Source organism: Schistocerca gregaria, chromosome 6 (assembly GCF_023897955.1).
Source record: "Schistocerca gregaria isolate iqSchGreg1 chromosome 6, iqSchGreg1.2, whole genome shotgun sequence".
Lineage (NCBI taxonomy): Eukaryota > Metazoa > Arthropoda > Insecta > Orthoptera > Acrididae > Schistocerca > Schistocerca gregaria.
This window is the reverse complement of record NC_064925.1, coordinates 98340742-98356042: the sequence shown is the minus strand read 5'-3', so window position 1 is coordinate 98356042 and position 15301 is coordinate 98340742. Positions and strand designations below refer to the sequence as shown.

General features: G+C 41.1%; 1 protein-coding gene across 6 annotated transcripts in view; it reads right to left on the bottom strand.

Moving 5' to 3' along the window:
* LOC126278032 (synaptotagmin 1-like) overlaps positions 1-15301 on the bottom strand; it is a 942194-nt gene that overhangs the window by 366627 nt on the left and 560266 nt on the right. For 2 of the 6 annotated variants that reach the window (XM_049977769.1, XM_049977770.1), the window contains exon 1: positions 10353-10585. The exons of 2 other annotated variants lie outside the window; for them this stretch is intronic. The gene's annotated coding sequence lies outside the window, so the exon portion shown is untranslated. Of the gene's footprint in view, positions 1-10352; positions 10625-15301 lie in introns of those variants that run through there. 2 more of the 6 variants (XM_049977767.1, XM_049977771.1) reach the window with 2 other exon arrangements.

Here is a 15301-nt window from a genome sequence, read left to right as displayed (position 1 = left end):
CCACGGCCATATAACCCGGAAGAATTATCAACAACAGTACCATCCGGTCGTGAAAGCCTTCATTGTATGACAAAACTGTTCCACCTGGTATGCAAAATATATATGAGGCAGGCGAAATGCTCTCAGACATCAAGAAAAAAGTAAAGATTTCTGCTCCAAAGAACGCACGTTGTCAGGTGTGAATATTACTGAATCATCAGTTTACTAAGCCGAGGCTGCAAATTCTGGCACAATTTACTTGCCGAAGAATGGGAAAGCTGGTAGAAGCCGACCTCTTTTGGGAAGATGAGTTTGAGTTACGGAGAAATGTAAGAATACACAAAGCAATACCGACCATGGCACTTACCATAGAAAACAGGTTGAAGAAAGGAAAACCTATAGCGTTTGTAGGATTACGGTAAACTTTCTAAAATGTTGACTGGAATAAATTCTTTGAAATACTGAAGGTAGCAGGGATAAAATACAGGGAGCGAACAGTTAGCTACAACTTGTTCATAAACCAGATTGCTGTTATAAGAGTCGAAGGGCATGAAATGGTAACAGCAATTCAGAAGAGACGGAAAAGGGATGTAGACTCTTCCCAATCTCATTTTATCAGTACGATGAGTAAATAGTATATGGAACCAAGGAGATATTTGTAAAGGATATTGAAGTTCAGTGAGACGAAATAAAACCTTTGAGAATTGCTGTCGGCATTCTAACACTGTCAAAGACGGAAAAGGACGTGGAAGAATAGCTGAATGGAATTGATAGTGACTATTAACGAGATTATAACATCAACATCAAAAAAGGTAAAACGAGGTGAATAGAATGTTGTCGAATTAAATCAGGTGATGCTGGTAGAATGAAATTAGGAAATGAAGCACCAGAAGTGGTTTATTAGTTTTGTTATTTGGGTAGCAAAATGACGATGGCCAAAGCAGAGAGGATGTAAAATGCAAACTGGCAGTAGAGAGAAAATCATTTCGCAAAAAGAGAAAGTTGTTAACGTGGATTATAACTTTAAATGTTAGGAAGTATTTTATGAAGATATTTCTATGGTGTGTAGCGTATAGCCTTGTGCGGAAGTGAAACGTGGATGAGAAACTGCGCACATAGGAAGTGATGCAAAGTATTCGAAATGTGTTGCTATAGAAGAATACTGAAAGTTACAAGCTTGTAACGAGTAAATGAGGAGGTACTGAGTAGAGATGAGGAAGAAATAAATTTGTGGCACGACTTCACTAAAAGGAGGCATCGGTGGATTGGACACAGCCTCAGGCATCAAGAAATCGTCTGTTTGGTAGTGGAACATTGGGGGGGGGGGGGGGGGGGGATATTAGACGTAGATCATGGATCAAGTAAAGTAAGCGGCTGCAAACGGACGTAGGTTGCAACAGTTAAGCAGGTATGGAGAAACTTGCACAGAATAACGTAGAGATTGCATCAAACCATTCGATCTGAAGCCCATCAACAACAACAATGACAGAGGGAGCTATCCAAAGAGAGAATAAAGTTGAGAAAAATAAGGTTTTCTAGGCTATGTTTATACAAACAATGTTATATTGATATTCAGTTTCTTGAGTTCAGTGTGTCATCCACATGCTGAAGGTAACTGGAAAATACAAGAAACAGAAAAATAATAATTATTTTTTATACTTTTTTCAACACAAACTTGTCAACAGAGTAAACCATTGCTGCAAATAAATAAGTCCAATTCACAGTCATCAAAACATTTGAGAAGTTTGGAAAATACAAGTAATGTGTTCAATATTAAATTTATTGACCACTTTAATTGAGATCTATTATTTGAAGGTACATTAAGCTGTCATAGAAAAGAATGGTAAACTGGTGAGATGAAAGATTTCATTGACAGTAGGGGTCGTAGTTCCAGTGTGAGAATGCGCCTCCATTCCTGAATGAGCTTGAATGAGCTCAGCCACTGGCGGTATAAGAAATTATAGCCTTAGGATCTTTTCTTCGTTTAAAAATTCCGCTTTTGTTAATAAAAGCTTTATACAGTCACAACAACGTAAATTCTTCCCTCTTTTTGACAACCGACTTCGACAGATACAACTGTCGTCTTCTGATCTTCAAACATTTTTTGTTGCACAACATTTTCTTTGTAAGTTAGAATCTCATGCCATGTTGTCCTAATAGTCGATAAAATGTAGCACAAGATAAAGAAGTTTATCAGAAATAAAACATTTGTAATTAAACAGCACGATGAGCACATCTACATCTACATCTACATGACTACTCTGCAATTCACATTTAAGGGCTTGGCAGAGGGTTCATCGAACCACAATCATACTATCTCTCTACTATTCCACTCCCGAACAGCGAGCGGGAAAAACGAACACCTAAACCTTTCTGTTCGAGCTCTGATTTCTCTTATTTTATTTTGATGATCATTCCTACCTATGTAGGTTGGGCTCAACAAAATATTTTCGCATTCGGAAGAGAAAGTTGGTGACTGAAATTTCGTAAAAAGGTCTCGCCGCGACGAAAAACGTCTATGCTGTAATGACTTCCATCCCAACTCGTGTATCATATCTGCCACACTCTCTCCCCTATAACGCGATAATACAAAACGAGCTGCCCTTTTTTTGCACCCTTTCGATGTCCTCCGTCAATCCCACCTGGTAAGGATCCCACACCGCGCAGCAATATTCTAACAGAGGACAAACGAGTGTAGTGTAAGCTGTCTCTTTAGTGGACTTGTTGCATCTGCTAAGTGTCCTGCCAATGAAACGCAACCTTTGGCTCGCCTTCCCGACAATATTATCTATGTGGTCCTTCCAACTGAAGTTGTTCGTAATTTTAACACCCAGGTACTTAGTTGAATTGACAGCCTTGAGAATTGTACTATTTATCGAGTAATCGAATTCCAACGGATTTCTTTTGGAACTCATGTGGATCATCTCACACTTTTCGTTATTTAGCGTCAACTGCCACCTGACACACCATACAGCAATCTTTTCTAAATCGCTTTGCAACTGATACTGGTCTTCGGATGACCTTACTAGACGGTAAATTACAGCATCATCTGCGAACAGTCTAAGAGAACTGCTCAGATTGTCACCCAGGTCATTTATATAGATCAGGAACAGTAAAGGTCCCAGGACGCTTCCCTGGGGAACACCTGATATCATTTCAGTTTTACTCGATGATTTGCCGTCTATTACCATGTCCATATACGTGGGGCTCACAGATGATTTTTAAGTCTTAAAAATCACAATATACAGTAAAATGCTGATATGCACATCTGTTTACTTTTGCGCGACATGTTCCATACATTGATGATCCACTTCAGATTAGTTTAAACCAAATACCTCACCTAAGTTGCATCATCCGTGTGTGGAGCATGTCACGCAAACGTCAACAGGTTCCGAACGTGCATTTTACTGTATACTGTGATTTTTAAGACTCCAAAAGCATCTTTGAGTGCCACGTATGTGAACATAGCCATATGCACAACGTGCTTTTTAATTGTAAATGTTTATTTCTGACAAAGCTTTACATAATGTGCTACATTTTATCCACCATTATGACAACATGGCATTGAGGTTCTAATCGCAATGAACACGTTTTGTAACAAAAAATGTTTGAAGACCAGAAGATGACAGTTATATCTCTCGAAACAGTTTGTCAAAAATAGAGAAGAATTTATGCAATCTTGGTTATAGAAAATTTGTTTACAAAGGAAAGTGGAATTATTAATCGAAGAGGAGATCCTAAGGCTGCCTTTCTTATTGCGCTAATGGCTGTGATAGCATCGTTGATTGAGCAAGGGAGGCGTATTCTTACAGTGAACCTACGAGTCCTACGGTCAATGAAATTTTTTATCTCACCAGTCTACCATTCTCTTTATGATGATTTAACGCCATAAAATACAAGATTTCATTTAAAATGGTCAATAAATTTAACATTGGACACATTACTTTTATTTTCAGAATCAGAATAAGACATTTAAATCTGTCGAAATCCGCTGTAAGAAACAAAGAACAATATATGCGATCTTGGATACAGAATTTTTTTTACCAATTAAAACAGACCGCTCTTTCTAACTTCTCAACATGAGACAATTCAATTCACTTTTCTACATTTGTCCAGCTCCGACGTGACATGTTCCTACAATAATGCAATGCCACTTCCTCAAGACAGGTTCTTACATTTTAATTTCTTTCCTGTAGCATTTTCTTTCATTTTCTCTTCATAACGGTGCCAGATTAGGCGTTCATTAGTTTCATAATAATGTTCTTCATTAAATACTGTTATGAGCAAGAGAGTGCACATTTCAGAAGCGAAGAATTTGAAGTAAGTAGCTTAAAACGTCATTGTAATGGCGTTAAACACATTTAAAAACATCGATCTTCAGATGTGAATATCTACCACTGGAAATGAGTCTTACCACACTGACATATGTGGCTTTTTACAAACGGCTGGCGAAGTGGAACATACCACTTGCTAGAGATTTTAACACTTGTTAGAATCAATAAGCTTCCATACACAATAACTCTGTTTGCTCACAATGTGAACTAGCTCCCTCAAACTGGGGCGGATACTGTAAGTTTGGGCTGGCCTTCCTAAGGCACATGAAATATTTTCCGGGCTAATTTTATTTTATCCATCTCGTATAAGAAAGTAAATAATATGTTTCCAAAATCAGCTTTTTGTCTAGATGATACTGTCCATATCCGTATTGTTTACGATACTTTTGGGTTCAGAGTGTCAGACAAGGAATCTAATAATAAGAATACAATTAAGTGATTCGTTGGACGTGTACATATGCTCTAACCAGAAAGCTTGATAATGGGTCCTTATGGCAGATAGTGAAATGATTTGTCGGCCACAAAACAACTGGCATTCCAAACGAAGCTACGAACGCGTGCACTATTACAGTAGCTGTGGTGGTAGCGGATGTACCAGAACACTGGTCTTAGTCCTTGCCTAATTTTTCCTGCCCTTTAGCTAATCTGTCCAGCCATCACGGCTGACCTAGAGTTTCAAGATGGCGAACCCCTGAGGGCCCACTTACACAAGGCTTCATAACAGATAAACTTGATAAATCAGCAGTTACGTCACTCAATATCTTTGAGAATTTAATGGCATAGATTCGTATAAGTCCCATTATTTAGAAAATTTTCTATGATTAACTGGAAAAATTGCTACATATTTACAATTGATTGCAGCGCACTTTTGAATGATATTTAGGAAAAATAAATGTCTCAAAATGGACTATTCTGCGGCAGGGAAGAGAGGATGCTCACGTTATGACAGAAGGACCCCTTACTTAGCGATGTAAAAATCGTATCTCATAATTGGGACAATACGTAAAGACACTGACTGAGTAGGTGAAGTAAACCCAAATACTGCAAAGCACTTTCTAGCTTTGGGAGGACGAAAATGAAGATAATTGAAATGGTGAAAGAACAACGAATCGATTTCTTTAGAAAGGGACCTCCGCGTCTTTATTAAATAAATGTTCACTAATATGGCACCGAAAAAACTTGCAAAACAGAACAAAAAATATCTTCTCATCTAGCAGGGAGAATTGCAGATTAGGGTGGAGGAAAGTAATAAAGAAGCCGGGTAACGCGAATAGGACTGGTGCTTTGAGAGTTAATTATGTATATAGATGGTTACTCTGTTGGTTTTGATGAGTCAAGTTTCGAGTATCGAGGTATATGACATAAATGACTGTATCTTCTGATTGCACTGACTTAGAAGCCAAAAAGTCATACAGCTCCAAGGGACTGTGCACGTCAGTATTTCACATACATTTCAACTTGACACCTCTACCCATTCCTGAGAAAAAGGTCTGTAAACAGACAGACGTAAAGAAGGACAACAAAGTAATCCAATAAGGGTTTCGTTTTTACCGACTGAGGCACGTAGCCCTAAAAATTGACGTAATTGTGGCTGGTACATCATTTCGGAGCGAGACGCTGAATATAAAGATTAACTGAACCTGTCAGTCCAACAGCCAGAGCAGTACGGCCCACGCAAAAATTCATTAGGTGAGGAAGAACATTGCGTGTATTGCTCTGTAGAAGTCGCTCGGTGACCAGATATTGTGTCACATACATCCGATACAAATTAATCGTTGTGTTGAATGCACAGCACGGAAGATTGTACGAGGGTAATCCCAAAAGTAAGGTCTCCTATTTTTTATAAGTACATAGACATGTTTATTTCTACAATGGTTTACAACAGTTTACAGCTTGAACATTTAGCTGACATAATCACCATTTCTGTCGATGCATTTTTGTACATGCTGTGGCAGTTTTTGTTTGCTCATGTCATACCAGCTCGCCGCCATGCTGTTCAGAAAGTTATCAACTTCTTCTTTCACCTCGTCGTCGGAGCTGAATCGCTGCGACCACGATTAACGCTGACAGGTACTGTGAGACTCTGAAAAAACTCAAACGGGCATTTCAGAACCGGAGAATAGGAATGTTGAGCAAGGGCGTACACGTTCTCCATGACAACGTTCGCCCACACATCGCTCGGCAAACCGTTGCTCTCCTGCAACAGTTTCAGTGGAAAATAATCACTCACCCAGCCTATAGTCCTGACTTGGTGCCCAGTGACTATCACTTGTTCCCTGGGCTAAAATAACATTTGGCCGGAAAGTGATTCAACTCCGACGACGAGGTGAAAGAAGAGGTTCATTGCTTTCTGAACAGCATGGCGGCGAGCTGGTATGACATGGGCATGCAAAAACTGCCACATCGCCTACAGAGATGCAGCGACAGAAATGGTGATTGTGTCGAAAAATAGCTAAATGTTCAAGCTGTAAACTGATGTAAACCATTGTAGAAATAAACAAGTCTATGTACTTATAAAAAAATATGAGACTTTACTTTTCGGATTACCCTCGTAATACTCTTGTGTTACTCTAGAGACCAGAAGCCTGAGCGTTTGCATTGATAGTAAACTGGCCGTGTGGACATGCAGAAGGTTCAGTGAATCGGTGGATGGATAGTGAGGACTAATGTTCTGATGGGGCTCAACAACTTCGGTTTTATTGACCTTGCATCAAAATAGGCAAGAAGTATAAACTTTGTGCTCTATAACAAGGAACTGTTAGATTTATATTAAAATAGTAGTGGTCCAATGCCGTGTCGTAAGGTAAACTCCGTCCACAGGACCTGGCGGGTTCATCTGTATCGACCGACCGCCGTGTCACTCTCTTCATGGCGTCGTTGGATGCGATATGGAAATATGTGGTGTCAGCACACCGCTGTCTGGTTGTCAGCTGTGGTGACCTGGGGCAGCTACCATTCAGATCCTCCATTGGCCACGCGGGGCAGAGTGGGCCTCGTTCCGGTCTTCCAAACAAGGAAAAATTTCTAGTAACACCGGGACTCGAACCCGGGTCCTTCCCATGGCAGTCACCCGTACTGACCATTCAGCTTTGGAGAAGGACTAATGCTACGTCGCCAGAAATTATAACGTTTTTCATCTTCAGCATGCTATTGTTTAAAGAAGCAATTAGAAAGGGCTATTTCAGATAAAGACTGTAGTAATGCATTTCAATCCTTTGAGTCGAAGTAAATTCTACTGCCTCACTCAGTGCCAGCATAGGAATGTTGTTGTCGATGTATATTACTCACTGTGGAAGTTCAAAAATGGTTGAAATGTCTCTGAGCACTATGGGACTTAACATCAGAGGTCATTAGTCCCGTAGAACTTAGAACTACGTAAACCTAACTAGCCTAAGGACATCACACACATCAATGCCCGAGGCAGGATTCAAACCTGCGACCGTAGCGGTCGCGCGGTTCCAGACTGTAGCGCCTAGAACCGCTCGGCCACTCCGGCCGGCCGTGGAGGTTTGGAACACGGAACTGAAACAAGTTTTATTAGCAGGCTACAAATTGTGGGACACAAAAAGTTACCCTTCTTCTAATTTCAACTTAAATGAGGGTTCTTAAATTTCTGTACATAAATGCCTGTACTTTCGCGACTACTGCCAAGATATTTTTAGGTACAGGAACATGGTGGTGGGTGATTGTGTCAATACATCTCACAGTTTACGAATTATTTGTATGGCAGTTACAGCAGTATAAGGTGGGACACAGGTCTTTACCAGTTAAAACATAATAGCCAAAGTAGGCGCATGTTACAAAGGAATCAGAAATCAATAGCGTACGCAAGCGCTGCCGGACGTAGCCGAGTCGGCGTATCGCAAGAAGACGAGCTCGCCTGGTTTGCTGCAATTTGTGTTTCTTATTTACAGCATAGGTGTCGTGTATTCCAATCACAGAATACTGAGGCAGCGAACCACACAATTAACAGAAAAAACTCATGAGTCTGATTTTCCAGATTGACGTCGCACTCTTAGAAATTGGCTGTACCTTGCAGTATATTACTGAAGTAATTGCCATAGCTTTAAAGTGGGTATTGTAACTAGAGTTAGAGCTTATAATTACTATTTCCTTCCACCTTCAACTAAAGCAGAAGACATTAGTTGTGAGTTTTTCTATCAATACGTTGTCACACAAAAATTAAGAAATTTACATACTGATAATTGATGATTTCACACAAATGTTCTTTTGGAATGTTGCTTTTAGTGTCGTCTATGCTTTCATCATGGCTTATAATACCTTTTATAGGTGAGATGTTTCAATCTGACATGTGATGAAAAATTGAAGCATACGAAACGTATCGCTTAAAATAAACGCAAAACTGTCGACACTGTAGTTAACATCAAATGGGAAAACACTGCGACAATGTTCTTAAAATGCACCAAAGTTTATCATTTCTGTAGAGACAGTATCTTTTGTACTTACTAGTTTAGGTTGCTCATTAGCCATTTTCAGATCAAAGGTGTAATCGTTGCACATTTAATATGTCAGTAATAATTGTGATAACTTGCGCTGTTATAATCTGCACTGTTAATGATGTACAAAACTGATACGTAGCTGCTGCGTTTAACGCGTTATTGAGTTATTCATTCATGTTGTTTCTGAACAAGTTAGGAGATTTCTTTGACGCATTACATATGTAATCAAAGTGAATTTGAGTTTTTAAATTGATAGTGAGTAGTGGAAACTTAGAAGTGTATAAGTTACGAAATATGTCAAATAGTACTGTATAAAAAGTATATTTCTCCACTAGGGAGTAACGGGTAGTGTGCTGTGTCATACTTTTATAAAATACGCCTATAAAGTGTTAAGGTGACTCAGATATGAAGGACTTATTTCAATAGTGGTACAAATCCATTTCTGTTCACATTGAGATACAGAGCCCTAAAGTTAAATGAGCGCTGAAAAATCTGCAGTTGAGGTACCAGAAATATTGAAGCTTATGGCTTCTTGCTAGAGATGAACTTTTCTTTCTGTTTGTTTGGCTCATTAATTTCATAAACGTTATAGACAGAACAGTGCAGGTAATGGACTTGTACCACTATTAAAATAAGCCCTTCATATTTCCCTTAGTGGAGTAGTATCAGAAATTTCTGGGTACAGCCATCGTACTCTTTATTTTCTGAGATAAAAGCTTTCGTGTCGTACTTGAAATTCTTATAACTAAGATTCGTCTAGGCACGTAAAGATCATGCCTTTTGTTGAGATGTTTTATTCGGAGACGCACGAACGAGCAAAGTAGGTGAGGTGGGTGACATTGTGCTTTGCGTCAAATGTGGAGGGATACTGAGATGACTTTCGGAATGTACATCGACTTCTTCCAGTCCCGACGGAGATAGTAACTTACGTGGTAATTAACCTTCTTAGAATCTATGTTCGTATTTATTACATATTTAACGGGTCAAAATGTTTGTGAGTAGATGAAGGTAGGGGGTGAGCATCCGATACTGTATTACGGCGAACGCGATTGTGCCGTAATACGATGTAAAATAATTTTCGTTTCGCAGGTAAGTAACGTCTAGCTGCTATTTTATATTTCCGCAAGATACGCCTGTAAAATGATTAGGGGTTTTATATAGCTCCATTTGTGCGTTAGAGTATTGGAAATTTCTGGATAAAGACGCCATACTCTACATTCTTTGTAACATGCGCATTAATCTGAAATTTAGTAGGCGATGTTTATCTAGTGCCTGATAGATGAGTTTCTTGTGTGTACGCGCTAATCGAGAGTTTTGCTGAGTTATTATCAGATTTACGGGTAAGTGAAATCGGCGACGTAGGTGGTAGTAGTTTGAGAGTCTTTACTTGCTGAGTGATATGTGACGACACTGGCAGTTCAGGAGAAACTTACTCGTCCGGTTTCGCCAAGAAACATGGCGGACTCATCGAAGAAAAGGAGTGGTACGAACTCACGCGGAATAAGCTGAGCGGGATTTCGGTAGAGGTGAGCGCCAGTGGGCGGGGTGGCGGAATGCAAGCGGAGGCCGTGGGACCCACCTGGAGAAGTGACCGCGGGCTCAGGCCTGAGGGTGTTCCGTCAGCCCCGCCGCCTCGGCCGCCGTCGTCGTGTTCGCAGGCGCCGCGTCCGCCGCCGCCGTCGCCGTCGCGGGAGAGAGCCTCAGGGGGGAGCGGTCGGGCCGCCGAGTACAGTGGAGTACAGAGGAGCAGGTGGCAGCCAGAGGCCAGCTATCGCATCACTGCCCGGCTCGGTCGCCCCCGCTGCCCCGCGCAAGATGGCGCCAGCTGTGCGTGCCGCGCCGTGCGCACTGGCAGCGCCGATCGATACGACGCCGGCCGCCGCGACGCTGGATGGGGGGGGGGGGGGGAGGGGGGCGCCGGCGTAGCTGTAGCTGTAGCTACGGCGGCGGCCTAGTTGCTCCCCAGCCGCCCACTGCAGCCGGCTGGAGGGGTCAGGGCACTGGGCGCACGTCCAGTTTGGGGTCTGGGTCACCTCTGCTACCAGGGGAGACATCTTGGACTCCCAGACCATTCACCAGTTGGTGCCTGGTCTACGGTAGTTACGAAAAACGATAATTGCAGATAACATGTCGTGAAAGAACGTGCAGAGACTTCCATGGTCAGTGCTAGTTCGACAAAAATCCTTATGGACCTCAAAACATGTCATTTTCAAATCAAACTCTCTATTAAAACCCACGTTTCGGCCGTCTTTGGAGAGATCCTCTTCAGGTGGACTAAACTGCTGGTTTCTTGGGACAGTCTTCCTGTCCTACCTGTGCTGCCATGTTACAGCCAAGGTCGCTTTCCTGAACGTCACTAAGCAGTTCAAAGTACAGATCCTCGTGCAACCACTCTTCAACAGGCGTCTCCAGAACAAGCGGTTCTGGTGCCTGGAGAAGAGTGATGGGCAGACGGCCGAAACGCTCGTTTAAATCGCGCTTTCAGGTTCAGAAAGAGTCGGTATAATGCCCTATAGGATACTATTCAGCCATTAATAAAATGGTTCAAATGGCTCTGAGCACTATGCGACTTAACTTCTGAGGTCATCAGTCCCCTAGGACACAGAACTAGTTCAACCTAACTAACCTAAGCACATCGCACATATCCATGCAAGAGGCAGGATTCGAACCTGCGACCGTAGCGGTGGCGCGGTTCCAGAATGAAGCGCTTAGAACCGCTTGTTCAACCACTCCTCCAATGGAGTCTCCAGAACAATCTGTTCCGGTGCCTGAAGAGAGTGATGGGCAGACGAAATGCTAATTTAAATCGCGCTTTCAGGCTCAGAAAGAGTTGGTATAATGCCCTAAAGGATACTGTTAAAACATTACTAAACTCTTAAGTAACCGTGCAAAAAATCTGACTCAACTCGTGACACAAGCCGTCCGGGGTGGCCGAGCGATTCTAGGCGCTTCAGTCTGGAACCGCGCGACCGCTACGGTCATAGGTTCGAATTCTGCCTCGGGCATGGATGTGTGTGATGTCCTTAGGTTAGTTAGGTTTAAGTAGTTCTAAGTCCTAGGGGACTGATGATCTCAGAAGTTAAGTCCCTTAGTGCTCAGAGCCATTTGAACCATTTTGTGACAGAAGTTGGATCCACTCGAACGTCCTTACTGTCTCTCAAAGTTCCCTGTCTGATTTTATCATGTGGTTTCAGTCTATAATGTTTTACTTTGGACCAAAATACGAAAAGTAAATTGAAAGTCAACGTTTACAGTTTAGATACTTAATTTTATCATGTGGTTTCAGTCTATAATGTTTTACTTTGGACCAAAATACGAAAAGTAAATTGAAAGTGAACGTTTACAGTTTAGATACTTAAGGGAATTAAAGATATTTATATATATCAACAGTGCAAGGTGAAAATTTGTGTCCGGCCGGGATTCGAACCAGAGTCTCTTGCTGACTCGGCACTATGCGATCTGTACTCAGTAATCACTGCAACTGCATGGTGTACTCTAGCATGCCTCCCATCAGACTCAGCTTCTCAACTTAAGCCTCACACTAAAGGTCCAGTGCTCCTGCTCGTCATCCATATTACTCGCGGCATATCGTCGATTTCCTTAAGAGTTCGACCAAGTATATATATATATAGGGTGAGTCACCTAACGTTACCGCTGGATATATTTCGTAAACCACATCAAATACTGACGAACCGATTCCACATACCGAACGTGTGGAGTGGGGCTAGTGTAATTGGTTAATACAAACCATAAAAAATTGCACGGAAGTATGTTTTTTAACACAAACCTACGTTTTTTAAATGGAACCACGTTAGTTTTGTTAGCAGATCTGAACATATAAACAAATACGTAATCAGTGCCGTTTGTTGCATTGTAAAATGTCAATTACATCCGGAGATATTGTAACCTAAATTTGACGCTTGATTACCACTCCTCCGCTGTTCGATCGTGTGTATCGGAGAGCACTGCAACATACATCGCGTTTCTACAGAATGATCTGCCAACGTTGCTCTAAAATGTCCCACTGGAAACTCGTCGACGTATGTGGTATCAGCGTCACGGTGCACCTTACATTCCTCAATTAACACTAGGCTGACCCTTGACAGGATGTTCGACGGGCGTTTCATAGGACGTGGAGGACGCATAAATTGGCCACACCGTTCTTCTGATCTTACACCTCTGGACTTCTTTCTGTGGGGTACGTTAAAGGAGAATGTGTACCGTGATGTGCCTACAACCCCAGAGGATATGAAACAACGTATTGTGGCAGCCTGCGGCGACATTACACCAGATGTAATGCGGCGTGTACGACATTCATTACGCCAGAGATTGCAATTGTGTGCAGCAAATGATGGCCACCACATTAAACGTCTATTGGCCTGACATGTCGGGACACACACTATTCCATTCCATAATTGAAAACGAAAACCACGTGTGTACGTGTACCTCACCGCTCATGGTAATGTACATCTGCGTCAGTGAAAAAGACCAATAAAAAGGTGTTAGCATGTGGACGTAATGTGCTGTTCCAGTCTCTTCTGTACCTAACGACCATCACCGTTCACTTTGGATCCCTACGCAATTCGGTGCTCTCCGATACATACAATCGAACAGCGGAGGAGTGGTACTCAAGCGTCAACTTTAGGTTACAATATCTCCGGATGTAATTAACATATTTCAATGCAACAAACGGCACTGATTATGGATTTGTTTATATGTTCAGATGTGCTAACAAAACTAACGGGGTTCCATTTTAAAAAACGTAGGTTTGTGTTAAAAAACATACTTCCGTGCATTTTTTTATGGTTTGTATTAACCAATTACACTAGCCCCTCTCCTCACGTTCGGTCTGTGGAATCGGTTCGTAAGTATTTGATGTGGTTTACGAAATATATCCGAGGCGTGTTTTTTTTAAGTAAGTACCGTTTCGAAATAAAAAAAGAGGTGCTAAGATATCTCAATAATTTTATTTTTACACGAAAGCCTGTACCTTAATCTACGCACTGACTCCATTACAGTCTGATTCTTCCTTGTTTATGTTGTATCGTGAGTGTTTAAGATGCCTCCGAATCAAATTGGTGTCTGTCGTCTACAGACACAGTATAGTCTGTGAATCACTATGAAGTGTATCATACGTCTCATTTGAAGGCTGGGTAATATCTAGGCTGGAGGGAAACCTTTTACAAGTGCCTTCTTCACAGATTTCAAAATTATATATGCAAGTGGCGAGTCTGTAAAAGCTATGATGTCTAATAGGTATATACAGATAACATCTCATTAAAATTGATAGTTACAATGCACCAGACATAAGTCATTTAATGACTCAAATTCAAAACCACTTATTGTTTGTGACCGTTCCATATCTCCTGTGATGAACACACATCTACAGTCGAGACTGTAGACAGTAAGGGAAATTTCCAAATGGGATTCATCTCATGACTAATACTGGTTTTTTATCGTGTTTCATACGTACATACTTTTTGTCAGCGACATGATGCAGTAGTTCAGGAGTATATTTGGAAAACACATCACAAGTGTACACCTACATCTGTAATATCCAAATCAGTATGAGTTTTGTGACACGCTCCATGTTGCATCTGAGTAATATATCCGACCAGGGAACACATTTAAAAGCGCCAAGGTCCTAGATTCCAAAACAATACAGACCACTCTTCAGTTATGACCAAGTCTATAGTAGTGATTGCTTTATGGAGACAACACGTCATAAACCCATACATGGCAGTCATCTTCTTGGATTCCACTAGGGAATTTTCTCACTTATAGCTCAACATATTTTGTTGTACACAAGGTTTTAGAATCAGGAGTGTATAGTTTGGGTGGAAACTTGAAAAGCGACTCTAAAATGAGACTCATCATGTAATGCAAGTACTAGGACCATTTGGGTATCTTTATCATTTCTCACATGTGTACATGCATACTAAAAGTTCCCAAATATATTTGCAATGACTTCAACAGTTACACAAGCCACAATAAAGGCACTAAAAATCATTTTAATAGAAGGACTTCCCAAGACAATCATTTCAGACAAGTTGTATCAAATGAAAGCGAAGATTGCTATGGAAGGAATGGCTCAAAACACTGAATACGTTTCCGTTTCACGATGATTCAGATGATGTAGTAGAAAGATCTGACAGGACTTTAAACGAAGCCATGATATAGAATACTGGGGAGAAGAAGACAGTAGATAAGCAGTAAAAAAGGTATATCCAGGAACTAGAATCTTTTATTGGAAAAGTAATCTACTACAGCAAATTCATCATAAGATTTGCAAGAAATATCTGCAATTTACTGCCCAATTCGAAACCTAATAATAAGAAAACAACCTGCTGATCTAATTCATGGCAATCACTGAAGGATCATGTTGTCATTGATCCTTCCATTAAAAGAGGAGGCAAAGGCAAAGAGGACTTGAATGTTCCAAATTGGAGATCAAGTGTAAATGGAAGTTCCTCGAAGAGTTTATTAAGAGGGTCAGCATGAATAATTGACAATACAATCTAACGTCTG